This window comes from Corapipo altera, unplaced genomic scaffold (assembly GCF_003945725.1).
Source record: "Corapipo altera isolate COAL_440 unplaced genomic scaffold, ASM394572v1 63, whole genome shotgun sequence".
NCBI lineage: Eukaryota > Metazoa > Chordata > Aves > Passeriformes > Pipridae > Corapipo > Corapipo altera.
Window position 1 is genome coordinate 1,229,404 of NW_020884928.1, and position 13,346 is coordinate 1,242,749.

The 13,346-nt window shown below is 40.0% G+C and overlaps 1 protein-coding gene across 18 annotated transcripts in view; it reads right to left on the bottom strand.

Moving 5' to 3' along the window:
- KIAA1217 (KIAA1217 ortholog) overlaps nucleotides 1-13,346 on the bottom strand; it is a 353,867-nt gene that overhangs the window by 154,846 nt on the left and 185,675 nt on the right. Inside the window, exon 1 of one of the 18 annotated variants that reach the window (XM_027658724.1) lies at nucleotides 11,603-11,710. The exons of the other annotated variants lie outside the window; for them this stretch is intronic. The gene's annotated coding sequence lies outside the window, so the exon portion shown is untranslated. Of the gene's footprint in view, nucleotides 1-11,602; nucleotides 11,711-13,346 lie in introns of those variants that run through there. 18 annotated transcript variants of the gene reach the window in all.

Consider the following 13,346-nt stretch of genomic DNA (forward strand, 5'->3'; position numbering starts at 1 on the left):
TGTCCTTCTGCAATGCTCCCATGGTTCAACATCCCTCCAACAATACTGCCTCTGAAACTACAGCACACATTCCTGTCACAGTGCTCATCCAGAGCATTGAGATCTAATCACTTCTTGGAAAATAACTCCTTCTTCTTTTATGATAGCATCACACTAGGAACCCCTCTGAAATCAGAAAGATCAAAAGTTCCTTACATCCCTTCCAGATTTACCATTTTCTGGGTACAGATTAGTCCATTCCTGGAAATTCCATCTGGAGAAGCAATGGAAACTCCTTCACTGGCAATATTCAAGACTCAGTCTGATGGGGTGTGGATAATCTAACCTAATCTACAGCAATTCAGATGCTATGAAGAGGTCCTTTCCAATTTAGGTGTTACTATGACACATAATCACACATTTGCTCAAATGCAGTTAATCCATTCTCCATTATGGCTTTTAAAAGCTAAGGCAAAAGTTTACAAAGTCATTTGCTCTTGTAGGTTTGTGATGCCACTTCTATTCTTTCGATACTAACTTGGTACCTTCTTTTAAGCTCTTAACACATGAAAAGTTTAACCCATGTAGTATTGCGGTATAATAAACACTTATTTTATATACATCATGTATTTACATCATGCACATAAGCTTTAATTGGCTCGAGACCTTAGCACCATAAAGTGACTCTGCAGGCAGCTGCAGGCTTCTACACCTCCAGCAGCAGATTTGGCCACAGGGCAACTGTGAGTGGAGCACACACTCAAAAGTTTTGTTAAACCCAAGTTGGCAAACCAGGTGAGAGCATTTTATTACCAAACTTCGAAGCAATCCATGGATTTCTTCAAATGTTAAATGTCACCTAGTTCTCCCTGGTCCCAAGTGCCAGCAAGTCTCAAGGCACCCTGATCATTTTTCTTAAAAAAGGGAAAAATTCAGATGATGGCCTTCCCCTGCCCGTGTCTGCAGGTAAATCACATTCTTGATTTCAGTTGCAGAGAAGGAGGTGTAGAAACCATGCTGGTATCACTGACCAGGACTAAAACCATGTCAGATAACCCATTCCAAAGGTCCAGCCCTATTGGAGGCTAATACACCTCTGCTACTTTATCAGGGGTTGGGAGGAATCTGTATCTTTTTGATATTTCATTGTTCAGATCATTTCCTGCTACAATAATTTTCTCTTTCCAGCTATCAAGACAGTGATCCTTAAGCATTTGCTACTTGTCTTTCTGTAAAGGTCACTGTACTCTACAAATGATTTATGGCAACCTGTAATACAGGAGGGAAGACAAAATAATACCCCGAAAAAGAAAAAAAAGGCAAAAAAACTGCATCATGTTTTGCTCTAATTTTGTTTATCTAATACTATGACTGAACAAAACTCTGAGAATTTTTTTTGGCCTATGAAATAGCATCTGCAAATCTTTAAACAATGTGCTTCTTAATGGTTGGATTAACTCAAATTGCACAAAACCCCTTATATTAAGACTGCACTGCTTTCATGTGAAGTAGCACAGCAGTGCATCAGAGAAAAAAAATACAGATTTTATCCTGTTGACTCTCAGAGTACCAATTATGAAAAAAGGGGCAAAAGGCCCTGTTACATGGCCTGTGATCTTATCCCTTATCCTTTCTAACCAGCACAATCTGGCAGGAAAGAAATAGCTCTGCTGATAAGAAGGAATATCTCCCTCTCTTTTAAGTGGAAGTATAGTAGTTGTTATCCTTCAAGTCAAACAGAGCTCATAGTAAAGTATTTATTTAAGAAATTTTCTAATATGATGAATTATTAACTTGTTTTGATTATGTCTTTTTGGATTAGGCTAAGGAAAAGAAGTACAATTCCCACAATGTCTCCAGATCTCAGCATCACTTTTCTTTTGATCAGTACACTTTGGACTCACAGAAGCAAATTGCAATCATATTATTCGTCAAAAAAACACTGTTGAGAAACAGCACTCATTAACATTTTAATCAGATGCTTTTGAAATCATCTTCAGTGAACAGCAGTTAACTCAAACACCCACCTGGGACAGTGAAGTCAGTTTGATGTTTGTATATTGCCACTTAGACCTTCCAACAGGAAGAGCTTCGTTATTAAAAACAATCTGCCTGTATATTTACATGGAGCTTTTAGGAAAGACAATGGGGAAAAACGGTGCCTTTATTACATTGCTGACAACCAGCTTCACTTCCATGGGGGATATTTGAGTATAATGTGTGTCTGAAGCAGGGGCTTAAATGAGAAACACTGGTTGATCCTCTTCTTAGATGAGAACAAAGTGACAGGAAAGATAAGAGAGAACGCTTAGGCTATGAGACTGGGCAAATTTGTTCTTTGCAATGCTTCTTGGTGCCTGAGCTTTCAAATGATCAAATAGCAGAGCTAAGGGTATGACTGCTTACCTGCCTGTTATTAATAAGGAAACTGGAAATTCTCCCTTTATTTGTGAACCATGGCAGTCTAGTCATGTAAAAGATAATGTGCTTTTGTTGAGCATGATATCACAATATGCTGTTAACCTTGCAGTTGGTGCAGTCATAAGTTTTCAAAAGGATTTTAATGGTTCTGCTCTTAAGTGCAACACCCAACACACCAAGAACAGACTCAAAGCAAAACATTCTCCATGGCTTATCCAGGTTTTTCTTCTCCTTATAACTCTTATTCAACTTTCCGTCCCTCTTAGATTTCAAATAAAATCACTGAAATCTGCTATTGCAACAGGACGCTGCCAGACTTAGCTACATTGCTGAATGTGGGTGAACAAATGCAGGTGAATTTGTGGGTTGGTAGAGACAGCAGTATGAAACCAGGCAGGCTGTTCTAGTTAAATGAGCAGTCAAACAGTATGTAGGATTAGGTTTCTAAACACATGTCCTTGCCATATACTGAGGTAAGTAAAACCAGATCATCGCCCTTGCCTCCACTGAAAGTATTTGAGGGCAGACTGAACATTTTGAAATTATGACTGCATTTTAAAAGACCTCTGAAAGATCACAGAACCCAGACATATAAGAAAGTTTTCAAACCACAGAGAAGATAAGCCAAAAAACAAAGCAGCAGTGGCTAGACAAACCTCACTTGAAAGACTTGCTAACTTTAGTCTGGCTGCTTTTTGCAGAGGAAGTTAGAAGTTAGAAAAGCTATTCTGCTCTCAAAATCTAATAGCGTGCTACTAAAATTAAAAAAAAAAAAAAGAGAGAAGGACCATGGCAAAAGCACAGACATTTTGGCAGTATCCAGGGAGGTTGACAAGCAGCAACAGAAAGCACAGATCAAAAGACCATGTCAGTTCTTTTATTGTAGAAAATACCTAGAATTCCATGTTTATCTTACCACAATAAGCTACTGAATGGTTATCTAAACTGCCCTTGTTTTGCCAGGCGACTCAATACATCTGCAGGTTTTACCCCACATTACTTTTAGTCTGGTGTGTTTAAAAGGCTACACAGCAAGTAAATCTAACCGAAAGGTTATACACCTCCTTAGGAAAAACAGTCATCACCGAGTGATCACCGTAAACAAAAAATCTTTTTGGCATCAGTTCAGAATTAGTTGCCTCAGTTCCTACACCTAAAATCATTTAGCTGTGATGCATCACAAAAAACCGAAGCCCTTCCTCTAACGATACCTTGCTAACAGGTATTGTGAGAAATCTAAGAAAGCACATTAAGCAAAACTAGCAACAGAACATGGGAAGCACCGCACAAGTACCTGTTTGACTACTTGTAAGCCTTTTTTTTTCTTCATTTCCTCAGTTCTCCTTTTTTACAAACTATGAAAAGTTTCCCTAAATTCCAAGATGGCTTTGCCTACGTAACAGAGTCAGAAAGAAACCTGTCTAACATAAAAGTGGAATTATTCTTGGCAAAATAATGTCTTCGAGATAAGTTTAAGTCATGCAGAAACAAGACTGAACTTGTGAGATCACAGCTTCTTTAAAACAAAGCAATACCTGCTGTCACAGCATGAGGAAAAAAGATATGTCAAACATAAAATATTACAGCAGAAGCCAAAGAAGACATGAGAAAATAAGTAGCTCACTCATCTTCACTGTTCAAGTATCTTTGGAGTACAAGTCTACTCTTTCCTAACCCTTCAATTCAGAAGAGGCCCACAAAGAAGCAGTTACTCCGGACTCCTGGAAGATTCCAGTAAAAAGATTAAACCTTACATATAAACACACTCTAGAGAAGAAAGCATCTTGGTTTTTGGACAGCATATGACAAATTTTGAAACCATGAGATTAAATTAATTTGTATTGTAACACGGTTCAACGGAAGACTTTCTTTTGTAGACTGTCAGTCTCCCTCTTAAAAACATCTGCAGTAACCTAAAGTTTTTTGCGCCTTTCAAAATCAACCTAGAAATTTGTATAGACAATAGGATAATACCAATGAACACTTAAGGACATTCCTTCTTACAGGGAGCAACGTTTTGAATAAAATGGCCTATCTAAAAGCTCCCACTCTCTCTTACACAAGCTCCACAGAAGAAAGCCCTGTCTCTTCCTCACAGCTGTACCTGATTTGCAGAAGAGTCAGCAGAGGAGCAGCAAAGAGCTGAGAGGCTCCTTTTTCTTCTTGGTTGTGCCACAGGAGCATGAGTGGTTACCTCCTCCTCAAAAGCCATCCCCTCAGTAGCAAACTGCTGCCAGCATGGAGAGACAGAACCAGGAGCAGCATGAGCCCCTCTTCCTCCTGGTGCAGCTTTTCCATAGGTGTGCACGAGCAGCAGAGCCTCATTTGATGCAAAACTTCATTACACATCCGGGTGTATGAATGAGTCATATATAAAAAATACTGGTTTCTCATGGTTGCATGCTCGCATGCGGGTGGAGATTGAGCAAATACATTTGCACATGGGCTAGAACTACCCTTTTGTGACAGGATTAATACCCAAGGCCAAGGAGGTCATGATTTAGCAATGAAGAAAGAGGGTAAAACATGCACAGCTAAAAGAAGTAAAAGAACAATCGAAGTAATAGAAATAGTTAATGCTATGACGAAATCTCTTGTGGAATTAAGCCACAGCAACAACCAACTATCATACGTGACCTCCACAGCAGTCCTGCATTACTGAAAGCTATTCACTGGCCTCCGGAAGAAACCTGACTCTGGTGGTGGGGTCCCAGGCTCAGTATGGGATTAACCCAGTTGCTCAGGACCGGATTAGAAGGCTGTGGCCAGGAGCCCTCGCAGCAGTGCCCAGCAGCTGCGGGGTGCGAGGGAGTGGCAAGCTTGGCGTGCCAGGAGCAGCAGCAGCAGCAGGTGCCTGTGGGACCTGCCTGCGCGGGAAGGCGCCTGCCGCAACGTCCGGTGTGGAAAGCACTTGGCAAAAATAAAACAGAAGGGAAGTACACATGAGCCAGAAGTTCAATGCTTGTATCTGATATCAGAGGAAGAGCACATCGGTCAGACAATCTGCTGGGGGCTTGAGCCAACTGTACCCTGGTCAGCAGGAACATTTCACTGACATCAATACCAGTGCTATGAGGGCCAAGAAAAACATTTTGTGATCTGCACCTCCTCGCTCCACCCCATCCCACCCTTCTGCGATGTTCAGAAGGGAGAGGTTCTCCACTGACTTCCAGAAAGCTTTTTATGCTGCTTCTATCACATGTTTTCATTTAAATTCTCCAGTGACAGACACCACACTAATTGTCTGTGGCAAAACAGAGAGTTCCCATTCTGTGTAGTGCAGAAATCCTCCTCAGCAACTCACCCACGCAGGAGCATGCCAGAGGCTGGCAGAAGGCACCATCCTGCCTGCACCCCCAGTGCTGGATTTAGTATTAGCCAAAAAAATGGCAGTTTGGATTAGCAGTTACGGACAAGTCATGCATTACATTGGTGATTCCGTTCTAAGAACAGAGGAATACAGAGGTTCTCCCATATCCTGGGGTAGTAGATGTTGACATAATGTTGTCTGTTTAATGCAAAGCTATTAAGCAATTTTTATTTTAAATAGCTATTTTTAAAAACTAAACCCCACATGATATCCATAAGGAAAGACTGAAATCCGCAGACAACATCTGTGATGCTTTGGAGTGAGTTTTTCTCTGAAGACTTTCAGGGAAAAATATAACCTAGATCAAGAATTCATTATTTAAGAAAAAAAAGGAAATAACAGTTTGTGAAGGTCTACAGGGAATTTTATAAATATCCTAACTTTTTGGGTACGCACTTTTAATGGAACTGTTTATGTTATATCTTTTAAAGTTATTTTTTTACATTATGTTAAATAATAATTCTTCCTTCCAAACAATATTTATTGTAATTTAAATCAATGAACCAATGTCATACAATGGCTTATTTATTCAACCAATGGGAAATAAGTGACATTTCTTGTTACTTATTCTAATCAAAGTCAAATATTTGTTCCTTCTGTGAGTAGTTTATTACTAATTACAACAGTCTGATATATGGTATTTTGTGTTACTAAAAATAGGGCTACAAATTAATAAATGCAGCTAAAATTATGCTTTCAAAGCACAGTGGAAGAAAGCCCAAAGCTCATACACAGACCTTGACAGCAAGTCTGTTTCCAGACTTTAGACACCCACATACCCACAAAATAGATGCAAATTGGAAAAGTGTCTGCTTGTTCATCTGGCAGTAAGTGTATCTGAAGTGAACATATAATGTAAGATTTAAAATCAGAATCAACTTCTTTCAAATACAAAAAATGTTTTAAGTCTTCAGTTTTTCACTCTTCTTCCTCTTGGTGTCTTCCTCCTTTCTTGGAAGGCAGATATCACCCTCCAGACTAAAGAAATATTTAGCCTCAACTGAAATTGAAGTAACATTAGTTTTTCTCTTTTGAACAAAATAATTGCAAGAGCATGAAGAGAGTTTATGAAATGTATATGTAAGAAATGCAAACCCCTTAGAGGCTGCAATATTCTTAAAACTTAGTTGAGCTCTGGACTTTACAGTCATGAGACATTAACATTGTCAGAATTCAGCAACAGAAAACAGAACTGGACATTCATGTAGGTATCAGGAAGATCCAGTCTTACAACTAACAACAACATAATTTTGGCAGATAAAACAAATCTCAAGATGTGGGACTAAAAAAATCTGTAATTACTAAAGACTAGAACATACATGATGTGCATGTTCAGTTTCCAAGAGGTGTTACAAACTCCTTAAGGGGCAGAAGTCATGGTGAAAAACATATTATTGGTCTTTTGGATTTCAGACATAACGTAAGAGAATAGCTTCTCTATTCCTTTCTTTAACAACTAATTTTGAATTTTAGATTAATTTTTTTAAAGTGAAGTGCACCTATGGCAGTGTATTGATCATCTAATGAAAACCTTTCCTAAACTTAAACAAACAACAATGGCCAGTGTTTACTACGGCAGCAGTATCGTAGTGAATTAATTCAATCACTACAATCCACTGCACAAGAGACCACACAAAATTCAGTAGTACGAAAGGTACAAACTAGGACAAAAAAATCCACAAAACCAAAACAGGACCCTTCAAAACAATCTCAAGCAACCAGAAGTCCCTGCATTGGCTTGATATGTCAAAATGCAAAACTTAATATCACCAGATTCTGAATTTACTGAACTGGCACAATTACCATGACTGGGTGAATGTTAAAACCACAAATCTCAGGGGCAACTATCAGAGTCACAGGTGTTGGCCCCAATTTTAACAACAGTGCTGTTTATCCTGAAGTACTCAACTCATTTGAAGAGAAGGGATTTTGGAATATTTGTTCATAAGTTATTTGCTTGTCTTATTTACTCTTTTTCTTCTATCTGAATCCAGAAAAGAGGTGTAAATCCCAGGGATTATTGTTAAACCAAACCAGTTAATCAGGTGACTTCAGTGCAATCTGCCTTTGTTAGAAAATCAACTGAAAAATGTTGTAATACAGAAGCAATCATCCAGAGGTGCATTTACTTTGCTGATGACTGACATAAATATGTGCTCCCATCCCAAGTGACAATGTGCAAAGAGTACAAAAATGCTCCCAGTGGGAAGCTAACAGGACTATTCAGCTGAAACGAGAACAACCCATGCACATTCACAACTATTTGCAGGGAAGTGATCTTGGGACACAGCAAATATTCATAAATATTGAGGCTAATCACAGGCTACAGAAGCAACCCTTGAGCAATGACCAGGGAAGCTATGCTGTAACCTCAGCACTACCACCAGCACAATCTGTTGCTCTCACCCAAGACCTCTGTCTGTGATCACCTGCCAAACACGTGATCCTCACACCTTCTGTAACACACCTACAGAACTACAGCCAAGAGAGAATGCCTGCTCAAAACCAGCATGGCCAAAAGTGTCTGCAGACCAGAGCTTCCAGGGCTTCATTGTCACTTTTGTCACAAACTTCTTGTGTTCTCATAAGTAAATAAGGGCCTTGAAATTAATTTGGGGATTTTGGGATCACTGACAAGCCACATCTAGAATGGTGCCCTGAGGACGCCCCCCCATGCTGTGTCTCCCTGAGCTGGGCATGAAGCACAGCAAACAAGGTGCTTTGCTTTAAAAGGAGACTTGGAAGAGGAACCAGTGGCCAAGCACCCTTCATTGCAGGTGCTCCTCTCCACCACTGCTGAAGGAGCCAGTCCTGCACTGAACCCACCTCCAAATGTGGCCCTGCTGACTGTGCAGCTCTTGGCAGTCATCTACAGAGGCAACCCAGGGCTAAACTGAGTATGTGCAAAAACACACCTACAAATGCCTCAGGACATGTTGGGCCAGAAAAGCTTAAGTTTCTGAAACCCAAGGAATCTCAGGTGTCTACAATAAGTGGGAGAGGTTTCCATGGGCAACATTCATGAATGTAGCTGCCTGAAATACGCTTTCAGGGATAGCACAGTCCTAGATTCTTTGCTAATCTATCAGTAAGTACTACAAAATTATTGCAGGCATTTATTCAATCAACTGAATACAAAGGATTCTAAAAATACTTTTGCTTGTTCTAAAATTAGATTAGAAAAATTTACGTACAAAATTCACATGAACAAAGGTAAGCACGAACAACTACCTAGACTTCAGAGTTACAAACAATACATGCTATTTAAAATGCAGAGGCGTTGCCACAGAAGAGAAGTTACTAATCCTGTTGGGGCAAAGTAACTGCGCTGGTGTGCGGTTTGCATGGGGGAGGGAAGGAAAAAGAAAAGGAATTGCTTTATTAGCCTTTTTACAGATTTGTTTTGCTTGCTTTTCCAAAAGAACAGCTTTTAAAATTACTTTTAACCGATAGATATAAATTAAGAAATTTGTATTTATTAAAGCAAGTATTACCAATATAGTTAAACTTCAGTTACTCCCAGAGAAACCTTATGGGTAGTAGTTTAATATGTACCTTAATATGTTGCCTTACTTTTGTAAACTAGAGAGTAAAATTGAAAGACTTTCCACTGAGACATTCTACTAGGAATATTCTTCTTCCTCAGCATTTTTATTTAGAGTGAATACAAAGTAAATCCACTTTACTTTGCTAATGAACTAGCTCTTTGTTCATTTATCTCTTGAGTTATTTATAAATATCTTGCAATCACAGCATTATCTGGGGGCTAAACAGCATGTTTCAACTCAAAACAAATGGACATGTCACCTCATGTCCTTCCATAAACAAAAGCTAAGGGCTTGGAATCCATCAGAGATTTAACCTTGTAATCATGTTTCATATGTTCATTTTCATAGCTTTTCTTAGGTGCTTTTAACAGCGTAAAATATGAGCAGTTGCCCTTAACATACGGCAGTCCTGGAAAGCAATAAATTGTAGTACCAGATGTACATGAGACAGGGGACACGTGTGGATGCTGGGGAATGTGCAACGTGCTCTGTTGGGCTTATACAGACTATTCTGGGAGGAGGGGGAACTGCTATCTCATCTGGACAGGGAGGTAGCACTCAGCGGTGGAGAGGAGGTAAGGACTCACAGAAATCTCCTGAAACAACTTCTGAAACTTTGCTTTTCCCCTGAACAAGTACCTACAGCCTATGCTGACACAACAGCAAGTTCTAGCTGTATGACACTGACTTCTCAGACAAAAAATAGGCTTTTTTCTCTGACGCATTAAATACAGCAGTATGTGAACCAAGTACTAATTCAATAAAATGGATGTTTTCAACTAGAAAAATCTGCAGCAACATATATCCAGACTAAAATCACATTTTTCACATTTTAAAACTGAACGTATTTTTTTTTAACTGTTTTTTAACTAGTACAGACCAAAAACATATTCACACAATATTAATACTAAATCAATTTCTCCCTACCAGATTCCATGGCATCAAACAGCAACAATGTAATGAATGCAAAATATGCTAGTTCATTTGACATTGTTATTTGTACATATGCAAGTACTAAATAATTAACACTCAGGCTCTGGGAGAAAGGTTCAATTGAAATTAATTCTAAAATATTCCCATTAATGGTTCAGTTTCAAGATATAACTAGGAGTAAAAGCAAAATAGCTGCGACTAAAAAAATTAGCTAGTGATTTCTTCACTTGTACTACTTCCAATTCTTTGACTTTAAAAATCACTAACATTCCAAAAAAAAGTTTATTTAATCTTGCCTGATCAAGCAGTGCAGAACATCAGAAAACCTTTATACTCTGTTTTTTCACCTGGAATTAGACAATGTGCTTACCCTGTTCTGCAGCCCACTCATTCCCTAAATCCTACTGAGACTCTACATTGAACTCAAGTTCCTCTCAAGTTTACAATTCTCAGGTGTCTCTAGGCAGAACCCAAGATTTTTCTCTTTTCGCATTTTTAAGCTTGGACATTGCTCCCGCCCTCTCCCACCAAGAACTACCCCTTTCCACAGTGAGCAATTTGAACCCACTGAACTTTGTAGCCCTAACCCTGCTTCCCGTTATCACATCCAGCAGTGCCAGCGGGGGGGCCATCCCTTACCTACTAGTGTTTACTTGATCTGTCCTGGTTGAAGTGAGCACAAAAGTGGTTGCAGCTAAGAACCAGGGGGTTTACTGTCCATCCAGAGGGACTGAAAATATCCCCTTGAGTTTATAACTAAAATCCTGAAGTCCCCATAGCTTTTTTGCTGTTAGAATTTCACCTCCAAATGTGTTTACCATGTACTAATACACTTTTACCCAAGGAAAAAAGTCTACTAAGAAGTGTCCAAGCATTACCTGTGATATCAAAGCACACACTCTAAGTCAGTTTAACCAACTGATACTATGATCCATGTAAAAAAAAAAAATAAATCTTCAGTATTTTAACAGATATCACATCCTGGAATAAATGCTGTTGTAATTTTAGGGTTCTATTTTAACAGTTAAAGGAAAGACATCTGGCAATAATCTACAAATAAATACAGTGTCTCCATTCTTAGTTTCTCCTCCAAAACACTACCTAGGACATTTTTGCAGCATGATTCATATAATCAACACGATACATTACAATGCCTTTCAAATAATTCTGAATTCTCAGTTCATTCAATAAAGAACTCATTTTTGAAAGAGAAAAGGGAACATGCCCTGCCAGAAAACTTGCTTTATTGACTTAGCCCTGCTGCCAGCAGAAACAACGTGGTGAAGCAAACTCCATGATTTCAAAAGCATTTTTTCACAGCAAGGGCAGAAACAGAAAGAGGCTTATTTACCTAAATGTGAGATTCCACAGGTGAGGCCAGAGATGGTCTGAAATCCTCTTCCTTTAGTTCCAAAAGTTTTAATTTATGATGAAGCCTGTAATAATCCTTCCAAGCTGCCAGGTACAACGCACGCCATGTCTCAGCCGTGTTTTCTTTTGCCCTTTTGCAGCGTAACTTTGTTATTTGCATAAAGCTTAGTCCTGGCCTATGGGACTTTTTGAACATCTACATGTTAGATTAGCTGTCTTGACATGCTCTATCAAGCATGACATCATGGATCTCCATGGTAACCTTAGCCACACCTGCCCAGATGCCAGAGTTACCTGTCATGTTCAGACCTAAATGAACATAAACCCCCCCCCTCAACCACCATTTTCTAGGCACTCAGTCCTGCACAGACACCGGAAGGGTTTGAATTTTGTTTTTAATTGATTGAAATCTAATTTAGTTTGCCAAGAAAATTTCTTTTCATGGAGCACTGGCTGAAGCAGTAGAGCTGCTCTTGACCCTTCCACATCTCCCAGCCTACTTCCTACTCAAACAACAACAGAAAAAAGCTGTGGCAAACTTCTTCCAGCTCACTTTCTTACCCCAGGCTCACAAGCTCCTGCTCTGAAAAACTTCTACACATTCATTTTTGTTCTCTGCCCCTCAGAAAGGTTTTTTTAGAGAGGTGACTTGTAAAACAGGTTCACAGCAGGGATTATTCCCCTCCCATGGCCAGGTTAGCATTTTAACCTCTTAATTGCTAACTCTTTTTCATTCTTGCAGCCACTGACCCAGCTTTTACACTTGTTCCTGCTCTCTAGCCTTCTCTGCTGACCAGTCAACCCCACCTAACTTGTGACCGTGTCCTGCCGTGTGCTCCACAGCAGATGATTCACACCGTCTCAAACTTAAGACAACCCAGACTTCTTCCTTTTAACTTCCTCTTTTTTCCTTTCCAACTTTACTGGGGATTACATTAGCACCTTCCTTTCATTACCACAGACGAGACAGCCTTGGCAGAGGTAAGGTATTCAAAGCTCCTGCAGAAACTTGCATTACCTACAAAAAAAGTATTTTGTTGCTCAGGTGGAGGGAGCCCTGGTGCCCAGCTACAGACCTATCTTAGAAGGGGGAAGACCTCCAGTGTGAGGAGGAGCTGCTAGGCTGTGGTTCAGAGAGCTGCAGCCGCAGGGTGCTGCATTCCCCTGTGGGTGTTTCAGAGCACACAAGACACATCTGCACCACCACCACCACCCCCAGGCTGCTGCAAACTCAGTTTACCACACGCCACCTCAGCTCCCAGCTATTTGCCTCACGGCAGTATCCCAAGTCCCTCGCGCAAATAAAGATGGCCTCTGTCTCTGTGAGCTTTCCTTTCCAGAATAGGCTATCACAAACAGGGCAACAAACCTTCGGGTGGAGGAGGCATGATGTGTGCACAGCTGGGAGGTTTCAGGTCATCACGTTAGCTAACCATCAGTAATCGCTGCTGGCATTTTACCTGGCCATGATTGTACTGCTGATTTGTGGCAGATTATCAAAAGCAGAAATGGATCCTCAGGAGGCACATCCAAGGACGGATTTATCTGAATAAACGAAGCCTGGAGGAAACCATTAGTGCTTAGTGGAAGACGCAGACAATATTCAGAGCTGACCTTGCTGGTGGAGGCAATAAAGTATGATCTGACAGCATCAAATACTTTTTTCCCTGATGTTTATTTTCTGCAAACCAGGGGTCACTGTGCCATACTCAGATACTGATGGC